At 39.3% G+C, this 8,820-nt stretch overlaps 1 long non-coding RNA gene across 1 annotated transcript; it reads left to right on the top strand.

The window, feature by feature from the left end:
- The first annotated feature begins 504 nt into the window (after positions 1 to 504).
- LOC108167083 (uncharacterized) lies at positions 505 to 1,100 on the top strand. Its single transcript, XR_001777474.1, has 2 exons — positions 505 to 893; positions 965 to 1,100. It is a non-coding gene; the product is annotated as an uncharacterized LOC108167083 (long non-coding RNA).
- The last annotated feature ends 7,720 nt before the right edge of the window (positions 1,101 to 8,820 follow it).

Raw genomic sequence — 8,820 nt, 5'->3', positions numbered from 1 at the left:
CATCGTGCTGGTTTTGAATTGGGATTGATTCCAACTCCTATGAAACAATATATATAAATAAAACAACAACAAAAAAACCCTCTTAACATAGCGAAGAAAAGGTCTCATGAGTAGCTTGTTTTTCAAGCTGGGTAGAGTTTCAAATCTTCTTTACAGATTTCCATGAACAGAGTTTATACTGTGCTTCAAATGAAGCTTTGCAACCTTGAGGAAAAAAATTGTGTGAAAGAAATGTTTGCGCATGTGTAAAATTAATCTATCCATCATTCCACTTAACCTTGCAGCATCTCATGCAGTCAGAAATCCAGGTAAAGAGCAGATATGCATGTGTTAAAGTGTTCTGCTCTGTTTGCACATGGAGCTCAAGGTATAAACACAAAACTTGCAGTTTAGGTGGAATATATGTTATTATTAATATCTGAACTTGATTAGACAGTAACAACTGATAGGGACCAATCAGAGCAGAGGTTATTGCAATGTGTTTAGAGTTCCTCTTATATATGTGGTGGGATGGTGTTTCACCCTCCCCCACGCTTTGCGTCGGGTGTGGCGAGAGGCGCGCCACTGATTGGTGGGCGGGGCAGATGCCTTTAAAGCTGGGTAAGTCGCTGCGAGGTGTGTGTGTGCCCTTGTTTCCTCCACTGTCTGCACAATTGGCGGCTACATGTTGGCGGTGTTTGATGAGCTCGTCTGATGTTGTAAGTGCCATTTTTCTGCTATCCGGGGCTGGGATCGTGGTTGGTTTTTGGGTGCTACACCTGTCGTGCGTTTCCGCAGTGCGGCTCTGCTGGCGTTGCCGGCCGCGGCTGGAGGTTGTTGTGGTGTGTGGCTTCTGTCTAGTCCTCGTCTGCTGATCTGCTCCCTCCTGGTGTAGGCTGTGTCTCCACCCCTGGGTAAGCTACCTGTCCTTTAGTTTTTGGATTATGTTTATTTTGTATTTAGCATTAATGGGTTTCTGTTTCAGGCAACTGATTGTTGGAGCTGCAGTGCTTTGGACGCTCTGCTGCTTTGTCTTATCACTGTTTGTTCTGGCCGCTCTTCGCTGAGCCTGTTGTGGATTGGGCGGGCTGGTGGGCGGGGCATTACTCCTCTGGCCCCCATAGAAGGGCACTTGGAGAGACGACGACAACTTGTTCCATCCTTGAAGCATTTTCTTTTAGTTTGTTGAAGTATTCTTTTGTTTCGTTTGAGTGCTGTGTTATTTCTTTTGCGTGCATGTTCTTGTTTTCTTTTACTTTGTTGCATTTGCATGGTTTGCTTGTTTTYTTGGAACAACMTCATCTTGTCTGTCCCTTCTTGTGTGTTCCCTTTTTCTTTGGTTCCGGCGACCAAGTAGTGAGCCCGATGCCTTGGATTTAAAAGAAGTGTTTTAAAAAGAACTTTTAGATAATTGTTTAATAAAGTATTGTACACTGTTAAATCTGTGTTCTGGTGTGTCTTGTTACTTTTTTAGAGATATCTCCACCTGCTGGTCACATATAGTACTGCAGGAGTAAATTATGTGGTAGGATGGAGAAACATTTTATTAATATTCTGCAGCAAAATGCAGTTTTAATTTTGCTGCAGAAAAAAAAAATCAATTGTTGATTTTGCAAGAGTTTACTTTTAGATCAGCTCTGATGTTTGACTGGTGCCAAAAGTATTCACACCCTGGGCAGATTACAATTTCAAAAATCTTGCTTCTGATAGAAAATGGGACAGACATGTCAAGAAAGAAAGCAGAAGTCAAATGAGCATCAATTTTGAAAGAAAAAATGGCAGAAAATATATGTACATCTGCCATTCCCAATAATCAGTGGAACTGACTTTATAGGAACTACAGCAACCAAACCATTTTCATGATTCCTCAGCAGCTCTTTAGATTTTCTTTTTATGAAATCCTGTTAATTTTAAACCAGTTCATCAATGGGAAAACATCCATTCAGGCTGAGGTGTTACTGTCCAATCAGGACTTTTCCATAAACTAAGAAATGTTTTTTCTATAAATTCACCCACCTTCACAAACGAAGAAAACTATTTTTCCAGCCATGTAATTTCACATGGTTACAAAGCTTGTTTAAAAGGACATTACATACATTCACAGCTGTGTGAGTCAGAACATTAGTTATACATACGACTCAAAACATCTGAATCTATCTTTACATCCATCCATTTTCTTACACCCTTGTCCCTCAGTGGGGTCAGGGGGGTTGCTGGTGCCCATCTCCAGCTGGTGTGCTGGGTGAGAGGCGGGGTCACCCTGAACAGGTCGCCAGACTGTCGCAGGGCAACACAGAGACACACAACCATGCACACACACACTCACACCTAGGGGCAATTTAGACAGACCAATTAACCTGACAGTCATGTTTTTGGACTGTGGGAGGAAACCGGAGTACCCGGAGAAAACCCACCATGCACAGGGAGAACATGGAGACTCCATGCAGAAGGACCGGGGCCGGGAATCGAACCCAGAACCTTCTTGCTGCAAGGCAACAGCTCTACCAACTGCACCACTGTGCAGCCCTCAATCTTTACATATTTATATTTCATTTTGAAGAGCTAGCGGAATATTTCACTGGGGTTTTTGACAATATTTCATCCAACTTTAAGTTTATCATAGTAAGTAAACTTTGTTCATGCAGTTGCAGTTAAAAAACTCCTACAGAAGACATTTTTCCAATTTCTGAGTTCAGAAACACTTTGCTCTTCTTGCACCCGGCATTTCTTCGTATTGTTCACCTTAATAATATCCTCCAAAGGTCAAGTACAAGAACTGCACTAAAAATGAGTTGAAAAGAAGCAAAAGTTGAAAGAAAAACCCTGAAAGACGTTCAGAAATCCTGGAGAAATGTTTTGTCTTCTTTAAAACAGATCACGAGAAAGCCTAACTTGGTGAAGTAAATGCAAAAAATATGTTGCTTATATCAAACAGTATATTCTATAATTTCCAAGAGGGCCAAATAAAATAATAATAATGAAGTAAAACAAACAATAAAATAAATAAAACCTAATTTCAGATGTAAAGTAGCCACTGTTTATGGCTACGTTCTGGTTTTACCATTTACACATTTGTTTTTAGTCGGTTATATTTAGAAAGCGTGTTGAAATTAAACATAATTTTATTGGTAGAATTTTCAGAGAGAAAATTAATTAGCCTTAGGTGCCTAAATGGCTTTCAGCGGGCCAAGAAAAACACATTTGGATGTTAGATTAGTTTTCAAAAGGGACAAATTCAACAGCCTGTTATTACTGAGGCTCATGTGGTTCTGGAAGTCATTAAACTGCTTCAGAGGAGAGATATACGTATAGATGAGGTTGTAGGTTTGATTACAGTTTATTCTTATAAGGATGATTTACCCCGGGGCAAGGCACTTACCCTCAAGTTACCCATCAGTCTTTATACTGGGTGTGTAAATGTGTGTGTGTTTGTGAGGGTGGCTGTAGTGTGAAGTGCTTTGAATAGTCAGTATGACTAGAAATACGCTAAATAAATTCAGTCAGTTTGATTTATGTATTTAAAATGCATCTATTGGTTACAATAGTTCATATTTCTGCTGGACATTCTGGATTTTCAGACGTTGCTTAAACACTTTATATAAAAATGTTCTAAACATCAGACAGATCAGTGCAGACTGCCTCAAAACGCAGGTATCATGGAGGCGGCTTCAAAAACAATAAAAAGTGGATTTAAGGTTCACCCTGATGATGGTTATTGAGAAAACAAGAGCAGTAATCAATGTCTGCAGTTCAAAAATGGAGGGACCCACCAGCTGTGGCACCAGGCAGCAGGTTTCATTTCAAACCTCACATCCACACAAAAATGGGATTTCAAAAATAAGGAGCTTCATTTCTTTTTTTTACAGGTTTTGACATTAATTTGGAAAACTAACACCATGTTACAGTCAGATCTCTCTTAGTTCCAGTCAGAAGAAGGATGTCAGTAAAATGCAAACCTTAAGTATAAATCTGCCAGCGTATAAATAACATCTTGTACATGGATTAAAAAACCCGATGTGGCCTCCTGGTGAAACTTTGTCCAAGCTGAAAACACTCTGGGGAATTTCCTCTCTCTATCTCACAGAATGGGCCCAGAAGCCCAGAAGATCCTCCAAGTCCTGCTGGAGTTTATTCTAGTGGTCGGGTCTTAATCCTGTGTGAGCGTAATTATGCAGTTTTGGCATCACAATTACAGTTTATTAAAACTCTGGCCCCATTTTCACAGATTCAGCCAGCATGCACATATCTATTCATCTATATATTTAAAGACATTTTTTTTAAGTCTGGGGAATAAGAAAAAGCTCATTTTATGCCCTCTGAGCTCGGTACGTGAGAGGTTTTCCCTCTGTTTGAGAAGCCTTCCCACCAGCCCCGGCTGTGACCTCTGGAGAGGACGGATAATAACTTCACAGCAATGAATGTTCAAAGTTAGTTTGCCCTCCACCCACAGCTATATCTCCAATTTCTGCATTCCCTTTCAAGCTTGCGCTCCTCCATTCCCACAGAATTTCTCTCTTTTATGCGCTCGCGCTCTCAGAGGGTAAATCTCGGTGTGAGAGCATCCAGCACTGGATCTGTCTCCATATCTGTTTGTGTGTAATTCCATCTACACCTGTACATGAGTGTCTTTCCTTTCTGCACCTGCTGCTGTGGTTCCCAACACCAACAAGCAGGGAGGGAATACCTGGTTTCTGAAACCACAGTTAGCCTTCTGGCGTTATAACAAAGATCTAATATGTCATCATCTTCTTATTATACAATCTGTATTGAATTTTGCTATATTGCCATTGTAATAAATACAATAAAAATGAATTGTGTAGGTAAAAAGCAGCTCCAGTTTTAAAACATAAATAAAGAACCATACATGGTGACATTCCTTTTGGTGGTAGGTTCTGGGTGTTCAACAGTTTATGCTCAAAAACTGAATCCTATTTTTTAAAATAAAGCAAATTAGACTGCCTGAAGCAATTATAAAGAGACAGAAAAGACAAGGACAGAGCAGAAAAAGGTATAAAAACATGTACAATGTGTGATTAACAAAAAGAAATACGTGACAAAAAAGTTATGCAATATAAGAATACAAAGAAAACAAGAAAAAACATGGATTTAAAATACTTCAAAACTGTGAAAGACCTTCAGGAAGCCTGGAGAACTACTGATCAAAAGCACTTTGAGAGATGAACAGGACGTCTGGCTGCTTCATGGCAAACACTGAAGAAATTACGGGTGGTTTAAAACTTTTGCACGCTGCCGTACATTCTCCCCTGGGAGGAATTGGTTGTGAGCAGCTGTGCTGATAAAGTCATTGGGTCTAAATGAAACCGTGTAAAACAAGCGGAGCCTGAACAGCAGAGTGCTTCCACCTGCTGCAGCCTCGCTGTAACCTTGCTGAATATTTCATAGCCGCCAATATGTTTCTGTGTCACACTTTTGAAGTTGTGCCATCGGATTTCACCAGGGTGACATTTTTTTGGGGGGGTGGATTGTTGTTGTTTTTTTCTTCTTTTTCTTTTAATGTTTTGTTTCACTTCTTTTCTTCCACCACAACAATGTCAATTTAGCATACGGCGCTCATCAAAAGCAACCTTGCTGCCAGCTGCTGAACACAAACCTTCGCTTTCTCAGTCTGTTGTTGTCATATGTTTAAATTATGCATTTGAATTTTAATAGACAGGAATATGATTATATAGTCTGACAATAAAAGGAAATGGGGGTAGAGAAGAAGGGGGGGGTGAAAATCTTCCAAAATTCATTTCAAACATTCATGCATATTTAATAGGCTGGGCGCAAAGACTTCACACAGCAGTATAATCCCAATATGCGCCAAGTCGTTATCGCTGTCATAGGCTATATGCAGTAATTCTGCCACAGTGCACCTCTTTGGAAGAGGTTCTGGTTTCCATCCACCACAAATGGTTTCTAAAGTCAAAAACCTCAACGTCAGTACCGCATGCACACACAACATGGTTTTCTTCTCTTTTTCACTTTCTCTGCCACTTTTTGTACGAGACAAAACTTCCTCCACTCTGTCGCATTTTGGCCTTTGTTGCAGGATTGTTGAGCGCGACGCTTGGGTAAAGCATCTCATCCTGTTGCATCTCTGTATTCTCCAGAGTTTGTTTCATCCTTCCCTGAAACCTCACCACTTTGGAGGTGCAAAAACACACAACCCACTTTCATATACTTAACTTTTTCTATTCTGCAGTCCTCAGCCGGAGGAACACAGAGAGACGTCACCTAATTTTGTTCTTTGGAGATCTGCATGTGCCTCGAGATTATAAAAGGCTTCAGAAAACATGGTGCAGAAGCTGTTTAATAAATGAAGATATTCCTGGAGAGCTGCTGCAATAGCAGCTCATGAAAAGTAAGAGGGGGATTTCTTTTTTCAGGGGGTAATCTGTAGTGTTTGTGCTTGTTTCTGAGTGTGTTCATGTGTAAGTCTGGGACAAATTCATACTTGTGGTTTAATTTAAGTTTGTTAAGCTGACAAAGCTTGTATTTTCGTCAATGCCAAACCATTGCTGAGTAAAGGCTAACAAAACAAAAATGATATGTTAGATTATATTGACAGTTTTGCATATTGTTCATATGCCATGCAGTTATTACCAAACCAGAAGAGAATATTTTGAAAGAAAGAAAAACCTGAGCAAAAGTAAAAAAGCTGAGTAAAACATAAGACTTTTTATATAAACAGTTTATTTTACTGTACGTTTTACCCTTGAAACTGTGATTGTAAAATACAAACTTTTGGCCAGTAACTTTATTTAATCATAAAATCACCTAAATTTACAACTAATGTACTGTTCTGGTTAACTTGTTAATTTCTATGAATGTACTATTAGCCATGTCAATATGATCTAGTTCAGAAAACACACTAGTCCAGAATGAATTCTGATATAAAATAGAGGATAATCTTCATCGTATGGAAGAGGATTAGTGCCACTGAAAAAAAAGAATTCTGACTTTAATGCTCTGCATCCCCAGAATCAGAACCAAACGAGGAGAAGCAGCATTCAGTTTCTATGCACCACAAATCTGGAATAAACTTCCAGAAAACTGTAAAACAGCTGAAACACTGAGTGCCTTTAAATCTCAACTTAAAACCCTCCTGGTTAGAGTTGCTTATGGCTAAATTAGGGCTAAAGTGCGGGTTTTGATGTCTTTGATGTTTTTATCTTTACTTTTCATCTAGTTATTAACTTCTTTTTATTCCTCTTTCTAATGATGTGAAAGTGACTGAGGGTCACTGCGCGCACAGAAAAACCCTGTAAATTCTAACAAGTCAAAAATAGTGGACAGAAATCCGTGTAGGACGGTGTAGTCCTAGCTCAAAAATTTGAGTGGCATGTGGACGGAGCCTGGTGCTGCAAGGTTGGAGACCTTGTCCTGTCCTTGTCCAGGCGGGGCCTGGATGACAGCCGTGTTAAACGGACGGCGCCGACAGGTGCTTAGATTCCGTAACAAAAGTATGTTTTTACCTATTTTTAAAAAATCTTTTTCTTTTTTTTCTTTTTCCAAAATCTCTTTCTCTTTCTCACAGTTTATTCAATGTCACATGCTGTTTTTATTTAGATTTTTAATTACGTAAAGCACCTTGAAATGCCTTGATGCTGAAATATGCTATACCAATAAAATTTGATTGAACAGAACCAGCTCCATTTAATTCTGCTGCAATTTCCCGAGGCTAGGACAACTTCACGTATGCATTTATGCTCACATATCTGACCTTTTCATGTTTACTCAATTCAGAACTGGATTTTTAATAGCTGGGTAGAAGGTTACTGCTTGCATACTTCGCTGTCCAAGGTCATGGTGAAATTAATATTAGCGCTCAGATGTGGTCCTGTCACAGCTGGGATATGCTTGAACCAGCTTTAAATGTGTCCCTTTTACTCAATAAAAGCACAGATCTTTTAAAAACTATAAGACACCCCAGAGTTTGCATTCCAGAAGATGACTTTGAGAAATTTCCCTTATGATTTAATGATTGAACGTCTCTCTCTTCTTTCTGACCACTTCAAAATATGAACAAGCCCCCTGTAGTCTTCTGAGGAGGCTGGTGTCCAGCAGTCACCTGCTTCCCACCAGCCTCTGGTGGGCTGTTGGCTTCAATTCATAAGTGCTGGAAAAATTACACATGTCAGTTCTGACCTAGATGGTCATGTAACGGGCAGCACGCATAATTAACCCGGAGAATGTTTATTAGACCCAACGGCACTGTGAGCATGATGTGGGAGTAAATGGAAAAATGTGTGTGGGTGTCTGTAAGAAAGAAGGACGGCTGAGTTTTTCTCCGTGATACAGATTTATATCCCCGTTTAATGTGAATACAGAATCCCCCCCTAATGGCTTTAAGTATTTGGGCTAGAGTGGGAACTTTAACGAAAACTAAAATAATAATAAAAATAGCTTTTAAGTTAGTGGCTGTTTCAGATGTAATTTGATTATACAATACAACTCCTGCATTTAATCCTGAATAAGCATTTTTAAAGCACAGGAAAATAACACACTGCATTACATTAGTATCACTTATTCTACATTAGCATTGTAATTATATACCATTAATTCATTTTCCAGTAATTCTGTAGTTTCTCTGATCTGTTATTTTGTCCCAAACACCAGTTTTAACATGACAGCCTTAATGCTGCTCCAACACGGCTTCACTTAGGAAATACATTTATTTAATGTTTTGAAGACACATCAATAAAACATACAGCATAGAAATGTTTTATATCTCACTCCAAACTCATGCTAATATAATCTTTAGTCAGCTGGGCAGAGGCAGCAGATGTTCATACTGGACACAAATGGTGTTGCTAACAATGTTAAAGTTTATGAAGT

This window comes from Poecilia reticulata, linkage group LG17 (genome assembly GCF_000633615.1).
Source record: "Poecilia reticulata strain Guanapo linkage group LG17, Guppy_female_1.0+MT, whole genome shotgun sequence".
NCBI classification, from domain to species: domain Eukaryota; kingdom Metazoa; phylum Chordata; class Actinopteri; order Cyprinodontiformes; family Poeciliidae; genus Poecilia; species Poecilia reticulata.
This window is presented reverse-complemented; position numbering and strand designations above follow the sequence as displayed.